The sequence below is a fragment of the Danio rerio genome, chromosome 12 (assembly GCF_052040795.2).
Source record: "Danio rerio strain M-AB ecotype USA chromosome 12, GRCz13ab, whole genome shotgun sequence".
Classification (NCBI taxonomy): Eukaryota; Metazoa; Chordata; class Actinopteri; order Cypriniformes; family Danionidae; genus Danio; species Danio rerio.
The window spans coordinates 2,985,001-3,004,124 of NC_141032.1; the positions used below are offsets into that span (position 1 = coordinate 2,985,001).

Here is a 19,124-nt window from a genome sequence, read left to right on the forward strand (position 1 = left end):
TAACCTTTTTGCAGCTTATGCCAATATCGTGATAATACTGTATACTGTGATAATGTATTATTAAAGCAATTAATCACAACAAGAAATTTGGCTAGAGTTTTTAAAGAACTCATTATTTCAGAATGGTTCGGATGATTTTGTATGCAAGTGCATCTGCATAAATAATTATAAATAAACTATAAATTAGTGGTGTAACGGATCACAAATCTTACGGTTCAGATCACATTATGGTTTTTAGCCAGGGATTGGACGATTTTTTGGATCAGTCAAAAAGGGGAGAAGACAAATGTAATTTGCTTTCCATTTATTACTAAAACACATTGCAAGACAAACAAAACTTTAAAGCTGTAATTTTATTAAAAATAAAATGAATAAAAATAATAACTATACGAATAAAAATAACTTGTAAAATATTCAGTAGTGTGAAAAATTCACTGCTACTGCTGCTGATGACACTATAAATCTAACATTAAAAGTTTACAACCCATATTTATTTTTCTCATTTTTAATAAATGATTCAGTTCTTCACTCATAAAACTCCACGTTTCATTGCTAGATGATCATTGTTAAAGAATTATTCAATGCCATATTTTTGATGGCTGGTTGTCACCACCTAATGGTTTATTAATGCAATCACTGCGTACAACTTTCATTTTTGAGTGTCGTTAAATGCATATGACGGTGATTTTAATCTTTACCATAAACATTACTGGTTTTATCTAAACTGTTATCCCAGTAATTCTGTGTTATTTGACAGTTTGTAACTTCATAACCAACTCAAAAGACTAAAGACTTAATCTCTTTCTTGATTTTTGCGTTTTTCAAACACAGATTTGAATGCAGCGATTCAAATATGCAAATCACCATCATTTATAATTTGTTGCGTGGGTGTTGAGATCCCGATCTTTTAATGATTAATTGTGCAGCTTACACTGCATGCATTAAAGCAGGCTAAACAAGTAGTGAAAGAAAACCCCTTTAATGAAACCCACCACATCCTGAATAACCCACCACAACTTCTTCCATCATCATTATATTTTACAGGAAAACCTGATTGCTTAAATGCATGTGATGTGAATAACGTGAGAGGCGATCTCTCTGTGATCGGTAAAAATTAGGATTAATCTACCAGCAAAAAAAATTATTTTGTGGTTCACGTGTTCCGAACTGCGGGTTGTGATCCGTGATCCATTACACCCCTACTATAAATCATTATTTAACTATAAACTAGAACATAAGTCACCCAATAATAAAGACACAAACAAGAAGAAAATGTCCTTAATATTTCTCTAGGAGGCCTTAACAGCAGTCTGACCCAATAATAAAAAGATGTAACAGAAAAAGACACTTAGTTTGCAGTAATCACTAAATTAAAAGTAATTAATCTTTGATAAAGCTAATGTTATTGTTCTGTTTAAAATCACTTGATATGTTGGACAGAAAAATTGCAAATTATGGAGGACTGAACTTCAATACACCTTCCTCTCGCTGACGTCAGAGAAAGCACATGCTTTTCCCATCCACGGATAAAACTGTATGCAATATGGCAGAATCAGCGGTCAAACTCCTACTGCTCGCTTTCAGGTCCTCGGGATGACGTCAGTTCACCAGCAAATTGATTTTTTGCTGTATTATCAAGAGGGTCAAATTTAGGGAACATATCATTTAAGTATAACAGAGGAGAAGGATGATGACAGACGTGCTCCATACAGTGCTTCAGAGTTATTAAAACTTTGCTCGAAGCAAACACATCCACTTTCAAACTCAGTTCTGGAGGGATTCGTCTAATTATGAGAAGGTTCATATAATAAATGAGGCAAATTTACATTTTGAGGCACTTCAGCCATTCTGCATTGGTAGCATTATTTATTGGCTAGGGGTCTGTAACATGAAGCCAGATTAGTTGGCGAGCCAGTTAAGTTTTAGTTTATTTTAATTTGCACCAATTCTGGGATTTGGGTACCATGAAGGTTGAGTGATTGAAGTGGAGCTGCCTTCATGTTACCTATAACTCAAGATTGGTGCAAACTAAACTAAAAACTTAACTGCCAGCTAATCCAGCTTCATGGTACAGGGACCCCAAAACTAGCAAAGCAATCAATTGTGTGTTTAAAATATATATTTACGGGTCAAATAGATGCCTAAAAAATTATAAACAAATAAAATTATAAACAAATAAAGTTATGTAACTTTAACTTAATTTAATAAGTTAATAACGTCACAACAATTTTTTTTAGTTATACAAGGTTTAACGTAATATTTTTAGTAACTTAGACTGACTAATGTAAGTTGAGATGACTAGAAATTTTTTTATTTGATTTAACTAAAGTTAACTTTAAGGCATTTAATTATTTTTACAAGTGTCATTTATATATATGTTCTGCTTCTGCAGTTTAATAAGCACTTCAACAAGCCGTTTTTTTTCCCGCTTGGTTAGCCAAGCTGACGTGACATGGGGGCGTGGCAGCATTGACGATTCTATTTTTTGATTCGATAATCGAAATTGAGCATAAATTTCGATCGATTTCGATTGACACCCCTAATATATCTCAATCATAATAATTCAACATCATAATTATTATAAGCAGAATAGAATTATTTAATGAAACCAGTAGACCTACACATAATATTATTATCGATGTTGTGCCATATGTTTGTTTTTACCATACCTTTATTTTACATATACCGAATAGTGAGAAAATCATGATCTTTATTTTAAGCAAATAAATAAATAAATAAATAAATAAAAAAATAAAAAAATTGCAATTCTCATTTTAGCCAGAATCGTGCAGCTCTAGCTTATAGGTCGGTTATCTTTACTAAAGAAGATTTATTATTTGAGCACCAGAACTATAGAAACTGTATTAGGTCAAAAAACAAAAAAACTTAAAAAAAAAAAAAAAAACTACACAGTATCGGGATCGGATCTGTATCGATCGATACTCAGAATTTTGGTATCGGATCGGTTCCAAAAAATGGTATCGGTGCATCCCTAAAATACCACAGCTTCTCATGGAGATCCAGAAATGTGGTAAAACCACTCAAATGCCTTATCCAGTCAGGTGTAGATTGACACATGCAGCAACTCGTTTAACAGTTTCCTCACAAAACCACAGCAAGTAATGTTACTCTGACAACCGCAAGATGTTGTGTCGTAGTAAATCTCAATGAAAACCTTCAATTCCCATCCAACGCTGCTGCGACCTTAACCTCATTAGTCGGCCACAAAAAGAAATACCTCTGTAGCCAAAATGCATTTCATTATTTCAGTTTTACAATGCCAGAGTAGAGCCTGTGTGCTTGACATTTACCGCAAACAGAGAAACATTTGTTCAAGTATACTGCTAACTCATAAAACTCCATTGCAAAGAAAAAAAATCTCCAAATCACGTGACGGTTATGGATTTTGGTGGCTGCAATTACGCAGATTTGATTGCAAAGCTTTCCCATCATCAGAATTTCTCTTCTAAGGAGCTGTTTTATGTCTTAAGCATGGATATCAGCCCTGAGACACGTCATAAAAAACTCGCACCATTATTTACTGCCAGTAATTGTTGCGGAGCGATTGAAAAGCTTCGCCAGATGTGCATAACTATTTCTCCTACTACTCACAATACTGTATAACACAACTCCCTCCATCCATCAACTATAGGTGAAGTCATTCATTTACAGCACCATTCCTTCTCACAATACACAGTCTGGAGCTTTGAAGAATCGCATTTCGGTGAGTCGATTTTTTTCTTTGTTTCTGTGATGAAACGGTTGATTCATTTGTATGGATCTGCAGATGTCAACATGGAGCCGCAGTAAATCACTTGGATGAAGACAGAGACAGATGTGAGACAGCCGAGCGCAAGAAATGCCAATGTCCTGACTCCAAAAGGCATCGCGATCACTGGGAAAGTGAACTGTGCCTCTATCATTTTGTGTCAAAGCGCAGAAACGAAAGAGCTTTTGGGGTCGAGGACTCTCTTCTCTGTGATTGAACGCAGGTCCGGTGGAAATATCGTTTTTGAAAACATATGCAGATTATGAACAATCACATCAAACTGAAAACAGGTTCACAGTGCTCCTGGAAGTCTCTCAAACCTGCAGCTCTGCTTTGACTCTCAGACTAAAGGAATATAGTCAAAGTAGGCCTGCTTTTTCACAGTCATCCACTTTGACTTATTCGAGTCATTTAGAAAAATTTTGATTACTGAATCTTATTTAAGGATCGGCATAGGCTGTTTGTACAAAATGTTTTTTTTTCTTCCATCAAAAAAAAACAAATAGCAGGCTACCTCAAATCTACAGCTCCTCCTAAAATAGGCCTATGCATTTAATAAATGCTCAGCTCTAATTCTTATATCACAAGCATCTGTCAACTTTTTTAATATAAGTCATTAAAGATTATGTCTGGAGTATCTGATTTTACCTTAGAGTAGAGGTCTGCATTAAATTTCCAAATAAAGCACGGGAGCATTCGGTTACTGGAGCGTGATGCTGTCTGTGTCACATGCTTAGTGCTGTGTGTCTATAGCCCCTTTTACACATACAGACCTTTCCGGAAAATTACAGGCAATTTTCTGGAAAGGTTGTATGTGTGAACAGGTCCTTTTTGAAAATACCGGTAAATTCGTTCTGGCTATTTTCCGGAAAGAGAAGTTGTAACATTACCAGCAATTTGCCTGAATGCTGCGCTGTGTGAAAGCAGAAGGAAGATTGCCGGAAAGAGCGCGTGCACGTCTAGAACGTGCTGACGTGGACGTCTACTTTAGCCAATCAGAAAAGTCAGACGCGTTTACGTCCGCGCGGTTTATGAGAATAAAAGCCTTTGAATATTTTCCCAGACGCGTTTAGCTGCTAGAAGTTAGTCAGATCACGTTTATATGTTCTTCTTAATGCCAACTGTGTAAATAATCATCGATGAGATGCTTATGATAAGCCGCTGTTTGTTTACCTTCAAGCTTTGCGTGTGCCTGTGAAACAGCCTGTGAGCGCCTGCACACGCACATATTATGAACATCTCGACATGCGAAAGTGATCCTCAATATGTTTTCATTGACGTTGTTCACAATACTGATCATCCACAGAGTTTGTAATGTAGTCAAATGTTTACTAATACAAGCGCAGCCGTTTTAGGCTCATTTGTGGTGAATGATGTCAGAATTTACCGGTATTTTGGAATGGATGAAAAGAAAACGGTCTTTTCTGGAAAAATTCCGTAACGTCCTCGCCTGTGTGAACAGCGCTTTTTTGAATATACCGGTAAAGTCGTTCTGGAAATTTTCCAGATATTTACCGGTATCACTGTGTGAAAGGGGCTTGTGTGTGTGTGTGTTTATACAGACAGCTTGTTATAGGCTGTCTGGACTCTGTATAGCTGGGTGGTAAAAATATTTTTCAAAATGAACAACCAACTTTTTTGTGGTAATCACCTTGTGTGCCATTGTATGATGTTTGCAGCACAGAATGACGACGCATGTCACTCAAAGATTGTGTAAAAGTCACATGAAATCCGACATAACCGTTCACATTGCGGTCGCATTGGAGAACATCACATCTGTGTCTGATTTAAGACTACATATAAAAGTGGCACAGATCTGATCTGATAAGATTAGATTCTATGCAGTTTGGGCTGTTCACACTATCATTACCCGAGTCACATGTGGGCCAAAAAATCAGATTCGGGCCACATTTGGCTGCAGTGTGAACGTAGCCATAGTTTCACTGTTTACTGACAATAGTACTGAATCCGAGGTTTTATTAATTTTACAGCTTAACAAATCAATAATAATTAACAAAAAAAACATAGACACAAAGTAGCATATAGGATATGCATCAAAGGTATTTAAAAGGGTTAAAAACTAAATAAATAAAAGAGAGATTTAAGAAATGTGTCCATTTTAATTAACACATTTGGAAAAAAGTAGGCTGCAATTTAGATCATTTTTGCTTATAAAATAATTTTATGTTTAAGAATCAGAAAGATTTAATGTGTTTATTGTTACCTATAACATTATATCAATATTTTTATATGAAGATATAAACCATTCAAATACTTTTCATTTTTATCCCATTGAAAAAATAAATTGATTTTGTATTTTTTTTTTTTTTTTTTACAAAAACTGTCAAAAATAAGTCACGATTTAACTTGTGATCCATGTAAACATCGTAGTTCAAATTTCACACACGTTTGCTGAACCACTAACGTTAGTTCAAAACATAGCAGTTAGCATTAGCTTCGCTGAAATACTACGGCTAAAAGTAACAATTCAGTAAACAAAAACATTAAATAACTTACTTCATCTATTACTCCGTCGACGACAAAAACTCTCGATGAAGTCGATGGAGAACAGCAATTCGCTTCAAGCAGGGTTATTAGAGGCGTTTTAGGGCTCATGTGAATCATTGTTTGAATCATCCATTGACTCGCTATAAGAATGCGACTTGTCTCCACCTGCTGGCTTAACCGTTTAAAACCTCAGATCCTAAATGAATGTTGAATATTGCAGAAAATGTGTGCAGTGTTCATATGTCTGTTATTTTTTACATAAACTAGCTTGGAGTTTAATTTAACTTTACATTTTGGTCTAACTAAGGAAAATAGACTAACTCAGGGTTAAGATACAGTCCTTCAGGGCAGGCCCTCATCTGGTCCACACATCCCACTTTAATAAACTGGGCAAATCTCCACTACACCAAAAGTTGCCCATGTGGTGTAAATCCTGGAAACACACTGTGTTTATTTATTATTATTTTAATACCCTGCTGAAAAATCCAGCTTATACCAGTCTAGGCTGGTTGGCTGGTTTTAGCTGGTCAACCAGGCTGGTTTTAGAGGGGTTTTGACCATTTCCAGGCTGGTTTCCAGCCATTTCCAGCCTGGTCTTAGCTGGTCAGGCTGGAAAATGACCAGCTAAATCCAGCTAAAACCAGCTTGACCAGCCTGGTTTAAGCTGGACATAGCTGGTTTTGGCTGGGCTCCCAGCCTGGCTAGGCTGGTCAAGCTGGTTTTAGCTGGTCATCTCCCAGCCTGACCAGCTAAGACCAGGCTGGAAATGGCTGGAAACCAGCCTGGAAATGGCCAAAACCCCTCTAAAACCAGCCTGGTCGACCAGCTAAAACCAGCCAACCAGCCTAGGCTGGTTTAAGCTGTTTTTTTCAGCAGGGTATTATTATTTCTGTAACCGTGTTCTGGTGTTTCAGTGTTGTCTGTCCTACTTTGGCAGCGGGATTCATGTAATCTTAGTTCCTCAGGATCAGTCGGATGTTATTTTGTCTGTACTAAGGTGTAGCTCTACTTCATTGTTTTCTTTGAAACAAGATCTAAAAATTTACCTCATAACACGTCTTTTTTAGTTTCCACTCATATCTGCGAGGTCACGTCGAGTGTAAGTATAGAATTTGGGCTACAAAAAAAGACACAAGATATAGGTATGTGAAAGAAATATCCTTCAACCACAAGCTTCCTCTGGCCGAGCATTTGCCAAGTCGCAAATTAACATTGATTTAGTAACAACAGAAGCCTTTTGTTTGAATACCAAAAGAAGAAGAGGAAAAAAATTGCAGCGCTCTGGTTTCCTTCTTGTTATTTGTCTGCACATAAAAATCTCATGATGAAATAAAGCCGTCTGTGCTCGGGCTCAGGAGATGGACGACTTACTGGACGGGCCTCAGTCGGTCAGCGCTTGACTGATGGACGCAGCACAAACACTGTCGCTCTAGCATGAGCTGTTTAAAGGAACACTGCACTTTTTTTTTTTGGAAATAGGCTCATTTTACAGTTAAACAGATGAGTTACTCTTTTTGGGTTCCATTCAGCTGATCACTTTTAGCTTAGCTTAGCATAGATCATTGAATCGGATTAGACCATTAGCATCACGCTCAAAAATGACCAAAGAGTAATTTCCTATTTAAAGCTGGACTCTTTTGTAGTTCGATTTTGTACTAAGACCAACATAAAATTAAAAGTGAGATGCTAATTGTCTCATCCAGGGGTGGCCAATCCTGTTCCTGGAGATCTACCTTCCTGCAGATTTCAGTTGCAACCCTTATCAAACACACCTGTCTGTAATTATTAAGTGGATTTCAGGTTCTAATGAATTGGTTCAGGTGGGTTTGATGAGGGTAGGAGCTAAACTGTACAGGAAGGTAGATCTCCAGGAACAGGATTGAGCACCCCTGGTCTAATCTGATTGAATGATCTATGCTAAGCTAAGCTAAAAGTGGTAAAACTCCAATGTTTAACTCTTGGGGAATTGTAAAATGAGCCTATATCCCCCCCCAAAACTGGAGTGTTTCTTTAAACAATCATTTCTCTGACTGAAGCAGGACACACATAACCCACACGGCCACTGTAGAGAGATGTGGAGGGAAGGAAACGTCCTCAAAGACATGTTTGAGTATTAGATGTTTATCAGGAAGGAATGAGCATGGAAAAGAAAAGCGACATCCATATGGAAATGAAGAAGTGGAATGTTATCCATCCCCAGACAAATAAATGACTGACTCGGTCTTTGGGAACCCGAGCCTGAAGTCTGGGGAATCTGGAGAATAACGATAATCAAACACATGAACTGCTGCATTTCTATTCATCCTGTATTTCACAGAGCAGCAGTCCACATCATCTCTGCCCGAACGGCTGATCAGATCAACACATGCTGGAGGAGCTGTGCTTTCCCTGCACTCACTCACAGTCACCAGACTGCCTCAGGATAGAGAGAGAGAGAGAGATCTATTTTCTTTCTTTCTTTCTATCTATCTATCTATCTATCTATCTATCTATCTATCTATCTATCTATCTATCTATCTATCTATCTATCTATCTATCTATCTATCTATCTATCTATCTATCTATCTGACTATCTATCTATCTATCTATCTATCTATCTATCTATCTATCTATCTATCTATCTATCTATCTATCTATCTATCTATCTATCTATCTATCTATCTATCTATCTATCTATCCTTTTCCTTCACCCATGCACCCTCTGTCCATCTTTCTATCTTTGTCTGTTTATTCATCTGTCTATCCATTCTTCCATCTATTTATCCTTCCATTCATAAACTTCCATGTCCCACCCACCATTGGTCCATCTTTCTATTTGTCTGTCTGTTCATCCATCCATCAATTTATCTGTCCTTCCATCATCATTCTGTTGGTCTATCCATCCATCTATCCATCCAGCAATCTGTATATTCATCCATCCATCCATCCATCGGGCTATCCATCCATTCATTCATCCATCCATCTATTCATCCATTCATCCATCTGTCGGGCTATCCATCCATTCATTCATTCATCCATCCATCCATCCGTCTATTCATCCATTCATCCATCTGTCAGTCTATCCATCCATTCATTCATCCATCTGTTTATTCATCCATCCACCCATTCATCTATTCATCCATCTATCCATTCATTCATCCGTCTGTCTGTCTATCCATTCATTAACCCACCCTCCACCTGTCCATCCATCATTCTGTTGGTCTATTCATCCATTCAGTCGTCTGTTCATCCAGCCAACTGTATATTCATCCATCCATCCATCCATCTGTCCATTTATTCATCCCTCCATCTGTCTATCCATCCATCTGTCTCTCCATCCATCCATCTGTCTATCCATCCATCCATTTGTCTATCCATCTGTCTGTCCATCCCTCTATTCATCCATCTGTCTGTCTATTCATCCATCCATTCACCCATCCATCCATCCATCCATCCATCTGTCTATCCATCCATTCACCCACCTTCTCTCCATCTTTGTATCTGTTTGTCTATTCATCAATCCATCAATCTATCCATCCTTCTGTTGGTCTATCCATCCATTCATTTATTCATCCAGCCATCTGTATATTCATCCATCCACCTATCCATCTATTCATCCTTCCATCTATCCATCTGTCAGAATATCCATCCATCCATCTATTTATCCCTCTATCCATATGTCTATCCATCCATCCATCCATACTGCTGTCTATTCATCCATCCACCCATCCATCTATTCATCCTTTCACCTATCCATCTGCTGGTCTATCCACTCATTCATCTATTCATCATTCCATCTATCCATCTCTCGGTCTATCTATCCATCCATTGATCAAACCATTTGTCTGTTGGTCCATCCATCCATCTGTCTATTTATCCACCCATCCATCTATTCACCCTTCCATCTATCCATCAGTCGGTCTATCTATCCATCTATCTATTCATCCAACCTTTCATCTATCCATCCGTCTATTCATCCATCCATCCACCCATCCATCTATTCATTCTTCCATCCTTCGATCTATCAATCCATTCATTGATATAACCATCTGTCTGTCGGTCTATCCATCCATCCGTCTATTAATCCTTCTATCTATCCATCTCTAGATCTACCCGTTCATCCATCTTTTCATCCATATGTCTGTCTTTTTCCTTAAATGCAAAATAAAGGAGTGTGTTCAAGCCATTGGAAGAAGGTGAGGCTGAGTCTTCCAGGAAGCGTGTCTGGGTGTATTGACAGAGAGATTAGTTCAGCTGTGGAAATCCCTTCCTGATACTCTACAGTCTCTATTTAATGAAGAGATCAGCTACTGAGAAGTGTGATTTTATCCCGAGACCTCGACTGAATTCCTGACACCAGGGAGCAGGAACATGAAGTAAAACAGCACTGAATCTGAGGCTCCTTTCAGCTTAATGACAAATGCAGCAGTCGCCGCTGTGCGCTCATATTCTTCAATGGTCCGATGCTGAGGGTTCATCCAGGGGTCAGACTATAACTCACTGAAATCAGCTCACAGCGCAACCACACTGAAAAATAATAGAGAAATAATCCTGTAAAGCAAGATATTGAAGTAATTGTGGCGCTCTGAGAAAAGAGAGATCGATACTTCATAATTCAAGACTTGCTTTTCCTCGATGTTTCATGAGAAAACGAGTCTCATATTTCTTAATTTAAGCCTAATTTCTCAGTTATAATTGTCATGAAATAGCAGTGAACATACTGTAGGCTTATTTGACGCTTATACAAAATCAAAATGCTAATATTTGATACAAATACACTCACCGGCCACTTTATAAGGTACACCTGTCCAACTGCTCGTCAACGGACATTTCTAATCAGCCAATCACATGGCAGCAACACAATGCATTTAGGCATTGTTGTTGCCAGACGGGCTGCTCTGAGTATTTCAGAAACTGCTGATCTGCTGGGATTTTCACGCACAACCATCTCTAGGCTTTACAGAGAATGCTCTGAAATAGAGGAAATATCCAGTGAGCGGCAGTTCTGTGGGCGCAAATGCCTTGTTGAGGCCAGAGGTCAGAGGAGAATGGCCAGACTGGTTCCAGCTGATAGAAACCCAGGTGAAAAATATATATAATCAAATGCAACTAAAATACACTTAAATCCCAGCAAATACATTTTTAGTAAATTGTAATTTTTTTTATGTTAAATAAAAGCTTGAAGGTTTTACACTATAAATATACTAATTAAAAGTATGTTTATACTTCAGTAGGACTTTAGTACACTTGACAAAAGCATACTAAATACCACTAATACTTAAATAAATTTTTAGTGTACTACAATAAAGTACACTGCAGAAAAAAACATCCAAGAGTTGTATTAGTGTGTTTTTCAAAAGTGTGCTTTAAATGCTTTAAACATTAGTTGATTTTTAATAAACTGTTTACATACTAATCCTAAGTTTAAAATAAGTTAATATATAAAAAATCTATTAGTAATACAGATATAGTATGTTAAAAGCACATTTTAGTTCAATTTCAGGGTGTCTCAAAATAGCACAGTTGAGTACACTTAGATGGTATTAAGTTTATCTTAACATATACCTAATACTATCTTTTAGTACATTAAGTACAAAATTAGTGCACGAAAATAGAGCACTTTTAGTACATTACTGAAAAGTGTACTAAGTATACTTAAATAAGTGTATTTTAGTGCACTTTTTTTTTTTTTACCTGGGAAGGCAACAGTAACTCAAATAAGCACTCGTTACAACCGAGGCCTGCAGAAGAGCATCTCTGAACACACAACACGTCCAACCTTGAGGCGGATGGGCTACAGCAGCAGAAGAGCACACCGGGTGCCGCTCCTGTCAGCTAAGAACAGGAAACTGAGGCTACAATTCACACAGACTCACCAAAACTGGACAATAGAAGATTGGAGAAACGTTGCCTGCTCTGATGAGTCTCCATTTCTGCTGACACATTCGAATGGTCGGGGCAGAATTTGGCATCAACAACATGAAAGCATGGATCCATCCTGCCTTGGAGCAATGGTTCAGGCTGCTGGTGGTGGTGTAATGGTGTGGGGGAGATTTTCTTGGCACACTTTGGGTCCATTAGTACTAACTGAGCATCATGTCAACACCACAGCCTGCCTGAGTATTGCTGCTGACCATGTCCATCCCTTTATGAGCACAGTGTATCCAACTTCTGATGGCTGCTTCCAGCAGGATAACACACCATGTCAAAGCGTCAGACTGGTTTCTTGAACATGACAATGAGTTCACTGTACTCAAATGGCCTCCACAGTCACCAGATCTCAATCCAATAGAGCACCTTTGGGATGTGGCGGAACGGGAGATTGGCATCATGGATGTGCAGCCGACAAATCTGCTATCATGTCAATATAGAGCAAAATCTCTGAGGAATATTTCCAGTATCTTGTTGAGTGCATGCCACAAAGGATTAAGGCAGTTCTGAAGGCAAAAGTGGGTCCAACCCGGTTCCAGTAAGGTGTACCTAATAAAGTGGCCGGTGAGTGTATTTATTATCTACTAAAAAAATCAGCATCTTTTTCACATTAGCAAAACGGTGTCATCTGACCTGTGAATTTATACTGCTCATGCGCCACGCTACGCTAACAAAAACACAAATCCTTTCACAGTTTTGGGGAATCCAGCCGGGGCAGTGAGTGAGTGTGATTTATGGAGGCTGAAGCGTGCAGATGCAGCGAGGTGCAGAGAGCAGGGCGGCGCTACGTTCATGTGGAGTATACAGTAATGCTCTCGCTGAGGGACTGATGACGGGAAAATGGTCTTCCTGTTCAGGAGCCCTTGAATTGATTGATAGCAGCAAGGAGAAAAAAACAGCGGCCGATGGACCGGTCAAACTCCCCCACAGTCAAACAATCGAGGTTTTACATTCGCACATTTGGACTTTCACCGTCCACATACAGTTGAAGTCAGAATTATTAGCCCTCCTGTATATTGTTTTCCTCAATTACTGCTTAACAGAAACAAGAGTTTATCAACACATTTCTAATCATAATAGTTTTAATAACTCCTCTCTAATAACTGATTTATTTTATCATTGCCATGATGACAGCACAGAATATCTGACTAGATATTCTTCAAGATACTAGTGTTCAGCTTAAAGTGACATTTAAAGACTTAACGAGGTTAGGTTTGGGTAATTAGGCAAGTCATTGTATAGCAGTGGTTTGTTCTGTGGACAATCGAAAACAAATATTGCTTAAGAGGGCCAGGGGCGGACGGGGACTAGAAATCAGCCCTGGCACTGTAGCCACACCTGCCCACATTACCACACCGACACAGCCCCATCCACGGACACACACATTCACTACTTATATTGCTGTACAGATGGTCAAATTATATAAGCAGTACCTATTTAAGAGATATTTAAACATTTAATGTATGTGACTGGAACAAAAGCAACCCTTTTATAAAAGCAATCATGTCATTCATTTTCTTTTCTCTCTTCCTTTATTAATCTGGGAATCGCCAACTTATCCAGCATGTTTTACACAACGGATGCCCTCAAAGCTGCAACCCATTACTGGGATCCCACCGGAGGAGCTAGAGGAAGTGTCTGGGGTTCTCTCCTGAGACTGCTGCCCCAGCCCCGGATAAGTAGAAGAAAATAAATGAATCAATCAATGGATCTAATAATATTAACCTTAAAATGGTTTTTACATTTTTTTGAATTGGCTTTTATTCTAGCCGAAATAAAACAAATAAGACTTTCTTCAGGAGAAAAAGTATTATAGGAAATACTGTGAAAAATTCCTGAATCTGTTAAACATAATTTTTTGGGAAATATTTCAAAAAGAAATAAACAACTAATAATATAATAATAATAATAATAATAATAATAATAGTACATCAGGAAAGTGTCCAAAACTCATTAGATACACTAAAGCTGCGTCCCAAATGGCACACTATGCACTCATGCACTATGTACTTATGCACTCGCACACTCAACAGGATAGTATATGTATGTAGTGGCATCCCAAATGGCACACTAATGTTTTTTTTACTAAACGGAAATTCAAACCGTTTCCCTGATGACGTTTGACGGTTGCCAAATCAGTAGAATAAACAACCGACTTATCAAATAATACCTGCCGTGAGTATAACCGCATTCACCATCGGGAGGCGCTATAATCACTCTCGTTGGAGAATTTCGCTTTCACCATCCAAAATAAATAAAGTTATTCAACATGTGCGCCCGATAGCTCCACCCCTTCCGCTACGTAAGCAAACCTGCGGTCGTTGAGTGCGTGAAGTGTCCATCATTACACACTTCATTTTAGCAGCTGAATGAGTGCATCATCCGGGTAATTAAAGTGCACTTATTATTTTTAGAGTTTTCAGTGTGAACACACTACTTACACTATTTATACTACAAAATGGCGTAGAATAGTGCACAAGTATGCGATTTGGGACGCAGCTTAAGAAATGGAATGTTGTAACCAAATTTGGGTCAAATATGCTTTCCCACTGATCCACTGTGTAAAACATATGCTGCATAAGTTGGCGATTCATTCCGCTGTGGCGACCGCAGATTAATAAAGGGACGAAGCTGAAAAGAAAATGAATGAATGAATAAACTAATGCAACATTGGGTACATTTTTTCAGCTAAACTTAAATGACTCTTTTAAATTTGTCCGTATTTGACCCAACATTGAGTTACAACAACCCAGCATTTCTTTACACTGTAGCTACTCCAAAATCGGTCTCATAAATTTCTACCTTTTTTTATTAAAACCCCCATCCTAAACATGATCCAGCACATTTCACATTCTCTCAGTGTAGTAGATGAATTTAATTTGCACACGGTTTGATTTATTCGTCTATCATACTTTTTTGTTTTAAGCCTTTCGACTGTTATCTTGAAGGATTGTTGTTGGTATTGCTTCTTCGCAAAGTTAAACCGCCGTCTGTAACGTATAGATCATGCCAAGCTTCATAACTTCAGACTATGATCCAGCATGTCCTCTGACACCGTAAACCTGCTTTTCATCCAACTCCTGGTGAATAAACTGCTACTCTGACAGCAAAATTGCAATAAATTATAACCTTTGCTGCATTGAACTGCTTTCTGGTTTTGAGGATGATTTCTGAAGATGAATGCTATAGATAATTGCGGCGGATTCTTGTGCTCTGGTGAAGGGTTGTCACTCACAAAACGACAGCAGTTTTGGTTGTCCGTCCTTGTGGTTGACGTTCCAGTGGTTTTGGTGCAGGAGTTGCTTATTAGGAGTCCAAATGTCTGGTTCATAGTGATTGATGAACTGTTTTATATCTCCGGATATGGTAGATTACTGTCGAAAATCGCTTCTTGGAGCCACGAGACTCTTTAAAGTAAAACATCTTAATCTGCATCTTTGGTTTGCATGAAGAATGTTCGACATCTGTGGAATCTGTCCATTGTCGATAAAGGGGTTCTCTCCTGAGACTGCTGGACCGTGATCTGGCCCCGGAAAAGCAGAAGAAAATGAATGAATGAATGAATGAATCTTATAATATCGACCTTAAAATAAAAAAAAAAAGCTTTTATTCTAGCCGAAATGAAATTTCTCCAAAAGAAAAACTATTATCAGAAATACTGTGAAAAATTCCTTGCTCTGTTAAACATCATTTCTATTTAAAAAAATTGCTTCTTGGAGCCATGAGACTCTTGAAAGTAAAACATCTTAATCTGCACCTTTGGTTTGCATGAAGAATGTTTAACATCCATGGAATCTGTCCATTGTCGATAAAGGTTTTGAATTGTAATCTTAGACTACAAAACCAGTCAAAAAAGTGTCCCCTTTTGAAATTGAGATGAATAAATCACTTGGAAACCGAATAAATAGGCTTTCCATTAATGTATTTGTTATGACACGACAATATTTAGCAGAGATACGATCATTTGATCTTCTGAGGATTCAAGAAAATCTAAATATTGAGAAAATCGCCTTTAAAGTGCTTAGAAATGCATATTACTAATCAAAAATTGAGTTTTAATATATTTACAGTAGCACATTTACAAAATATCTTTACATTCCAATAATTTTTGGCTTAAAGGATGTATAAATGTACTTTTGGCTGATGTGCACGACACATTAAAAGTACATAATAGTTCTGTTGGGGTTACTTTGAACATTATATGCGTTTATATTGAGGGTTGCTAATGAAATGCTTGATTCTGATTGGCTGATGAGCATTCTAAAGTCTGTGATTACTTTCAGATAAAAACTAAAGTAGTTCCGGCAGGTTTTTGCATTACAGTTCTACATCACTATGCTGAATTATTTCAGAGCCGACATGGTCAAACATAACATCAAAACAAAACCAATTCAAACTACACTGTAAACAGTTTCCTGTAAAATCTACAGTAACTTACCGACAACAGTTCACCAGTAACTTACTGTAAATCAATTACAGCAAAGATACTTTAATTACATTTAAAGCAACATTTATCTTACTGTATGTGTATTCACAGGATTGTATGTATATCTATAGTGTAAAATATAGAGTAATTTTCACAATGCAACTAAATTAAAATACAGTAACAAGCTGCATAACTGTCCTACAGTAAAATACAGTTTATATTACAGCTAATTACTAATAAGTCATTAACACGCTGTTAACAGTTTCCTGTAAAATCTACAGTAACTTACTGGCAGCAGTTTGTCAGTAATTTACTGTAAATTAATAACCACAAAAATACTGTAATTAAATTTACAGCACAACTTATCTTGTACAAAATACAGAGTTGTATTTATATCTTTACTGTAATTATAGTCATGTTTACATTTTACAATGCAACTTTAAAATACAGTAACATACTGCAAAACTTTACTACAGTAAAATGCAGTTCATATTACAGCTGAATACTGTCATTTACAATAAATCGTCAACACACTGGTAACAGTTTCCTGTAAAAATCTACAGTAACTTACTGGCAGCTGTTCACCAGTAACTAACTGTAAAATACTGTAATTACATTTACAGCATTTATCTTGCTATATATGTATTTACAGTATTGTAAATCTTTGCTGTAAAATATACAGTAATTTTTACAATGCAACTCTTAAATACAGTAACATACTGCATACCTGTCCTACAGTAATATACAGTTTATATTACAGTTAAATACTGTAAATATACAGTAACTTACTGACAGCAGTTCATCATTAATTTACTGTAAATCAATTACAGCAAAAATACTGTATTTACATTTAGCGCACAATTTATCTTGCGGTATATGCATCTACAGAACTGTATTGTATATCTTTGCTGTAAAATATACAGTAATTTTCACAATGCAACTTTAAAGTAACATACAGCAAAACTTAGCTACAGTAAAACACAGTTCATATTACAGTTAAAGACTGTGTAATTTACAAAAATTCACGGTAGTAAAACGTTAACCCCCTCTGTTGTGGTTTGATGAGATGCTGACTTTTCTAGCCGTGAAATAACTCAAATCATTCAGTGTGGTGACATTGAGCTATAATACACTCTAAACTTGCCGGAACTACTTTAGCTGTGCGTTTATCTGAAAATAACCACACGCCTCAGAACGTTCCTCAGCCAATCAGAATCAAGCATTCAACAGGCCCACGATATAAGCAAATATAACAGACAGGCCGGATATTTCTAGAGCTGACAAAAAGCAAGTCTCTGATGAGGTGAAGCCAAACATTGATGAATGTTGGCACAGATGGAGGAGTTAACAGAGGTTTTCATGGCCCGCGGACATCCGTGACCGAATCAGTCAGAATGGTCATTTAGCTGGAGCCAGCGATAGGAGAAAAAGAAAGCTGGTGAGGGTCCAAAATCAACATTTCTGACACTGTCTTTTAGTTTAGATGAGCACTCAGAAAAAAAAAAACAAAAAAAAAACAGGAGAATGAGAGAATGCTTTGAGTCCAGAGAGGTTGCAAAGGGTTTGTTGAGGTTTACTGTAGGGCGGCAGACATATTTGTCATTTCCAGACCAAAACACTGGGAAGATTGATCGGTTTGCCTTCATTTAGCGGCTATATATTACTCTACTGTAAATGCCCGACACATTGTTTCACATACAGAACTTAAACAATCGTTAAAAGTTAATGAATGGCATATTAATATGTCAGGTAAACCAAAATATTCAGCCTTTCAGCTGAGTTACTTTTTTTTGCGTCTTCAAGGAGGATAATTATGGCTGTATAATGTTTAAATATGGCGACACGGTGGCTCAGTGGTTAGTACTGTCACCTCAATGCAAGAAAGTCGCTGGTTTGAGCCCATGCAGGGTCAGTTGGCATTTCTGTGTGGAGTTTGCATGTTCTCACCGTGTTGTGGGTTTCCTCCGGGTGCACTGGTTTTTCCTACAGACCAAACACATGCGCTATATGGGAATTGAATAAGCTAAATTGGCCGTAGTGTGTGTGTGTATGTGAATGAGGATGCATGGGTGTTTCCCAGTGATAGGTTTCAGCTGGAAAGGCATCAGCTGTGTAACATATGCTGGAATAGTTGGCGGTTCATTCCGCTGTGGCAATCTCAGATTAATAAAGAGACTAAGCCAATGGGAAAACTGAATAAATGAGTTGGCGGTTCATTCCGCTGTGGAATAAACTAACTAAGCTAAAGGAAAATGAATGTTTAAATACACATATTATAAAGATTTTCATATATACATTCAGTTCAGGTGAATTAATGGTGATTTCGAGCGAAGGCGTGCGGACAGAAATGGATGTGGTGTTGTAAGATGTTGCATATAAGCGCAAACCTTTCTGCCTCATCATTCATTATGGGGCAAACTTCAGACTGAAACGAGGGCATGTAAAGCTCGGCGTGAAAAGAAAAGTCTAACTGTGCTGAGCGCTGCAGCTGGAAGTATTTTAATGGCTTGT

At 37.7% G+C, this 19,124-nt stretch overlaps 1 protein-coding gene and 1 long non-coding RNA gene across 7 annotated transcripts in view; one reads left to right on the forward strand and one right to left on the reverse strand.

The window, feature by feature from the left end:
• Window positions 1-19,124, forward strand: part of frmpd2 (FERM and PDZ domain containing 2) — a 451,768-nt gene that overhangs the window by 83,497 nt on the left and 349,147 nt on the right. The window lies entirely within an intron of this gene.
• Window positions 1-19,124, reverse strand: part of LOC103911892 (uncharacterized) — a 122,041-nt gene that overhangs the window by 74,047 nt on the left and 28,870 nt on the right. For 3 of the 6 annotated variants that reach the window (XR_015503738.1, XR_015503740.1, XR_015503737.1), the window contains exon 1: window positions 6,287-6,434. The exons of 1 other annotated variant lie outside the window; for it this stretch is intronic. This is a non-coding gene — a long non-coding RNA (uncharacterized LOC103911892). Of the gene's footprint in view, window positions 1-6,282; window positions 6,435-19,124 lie in introns of those variants that run through there. 2 more of the 6 variants (XR_015503742.1, XR_015503741.1) reach the window with 1 other exon arrangement.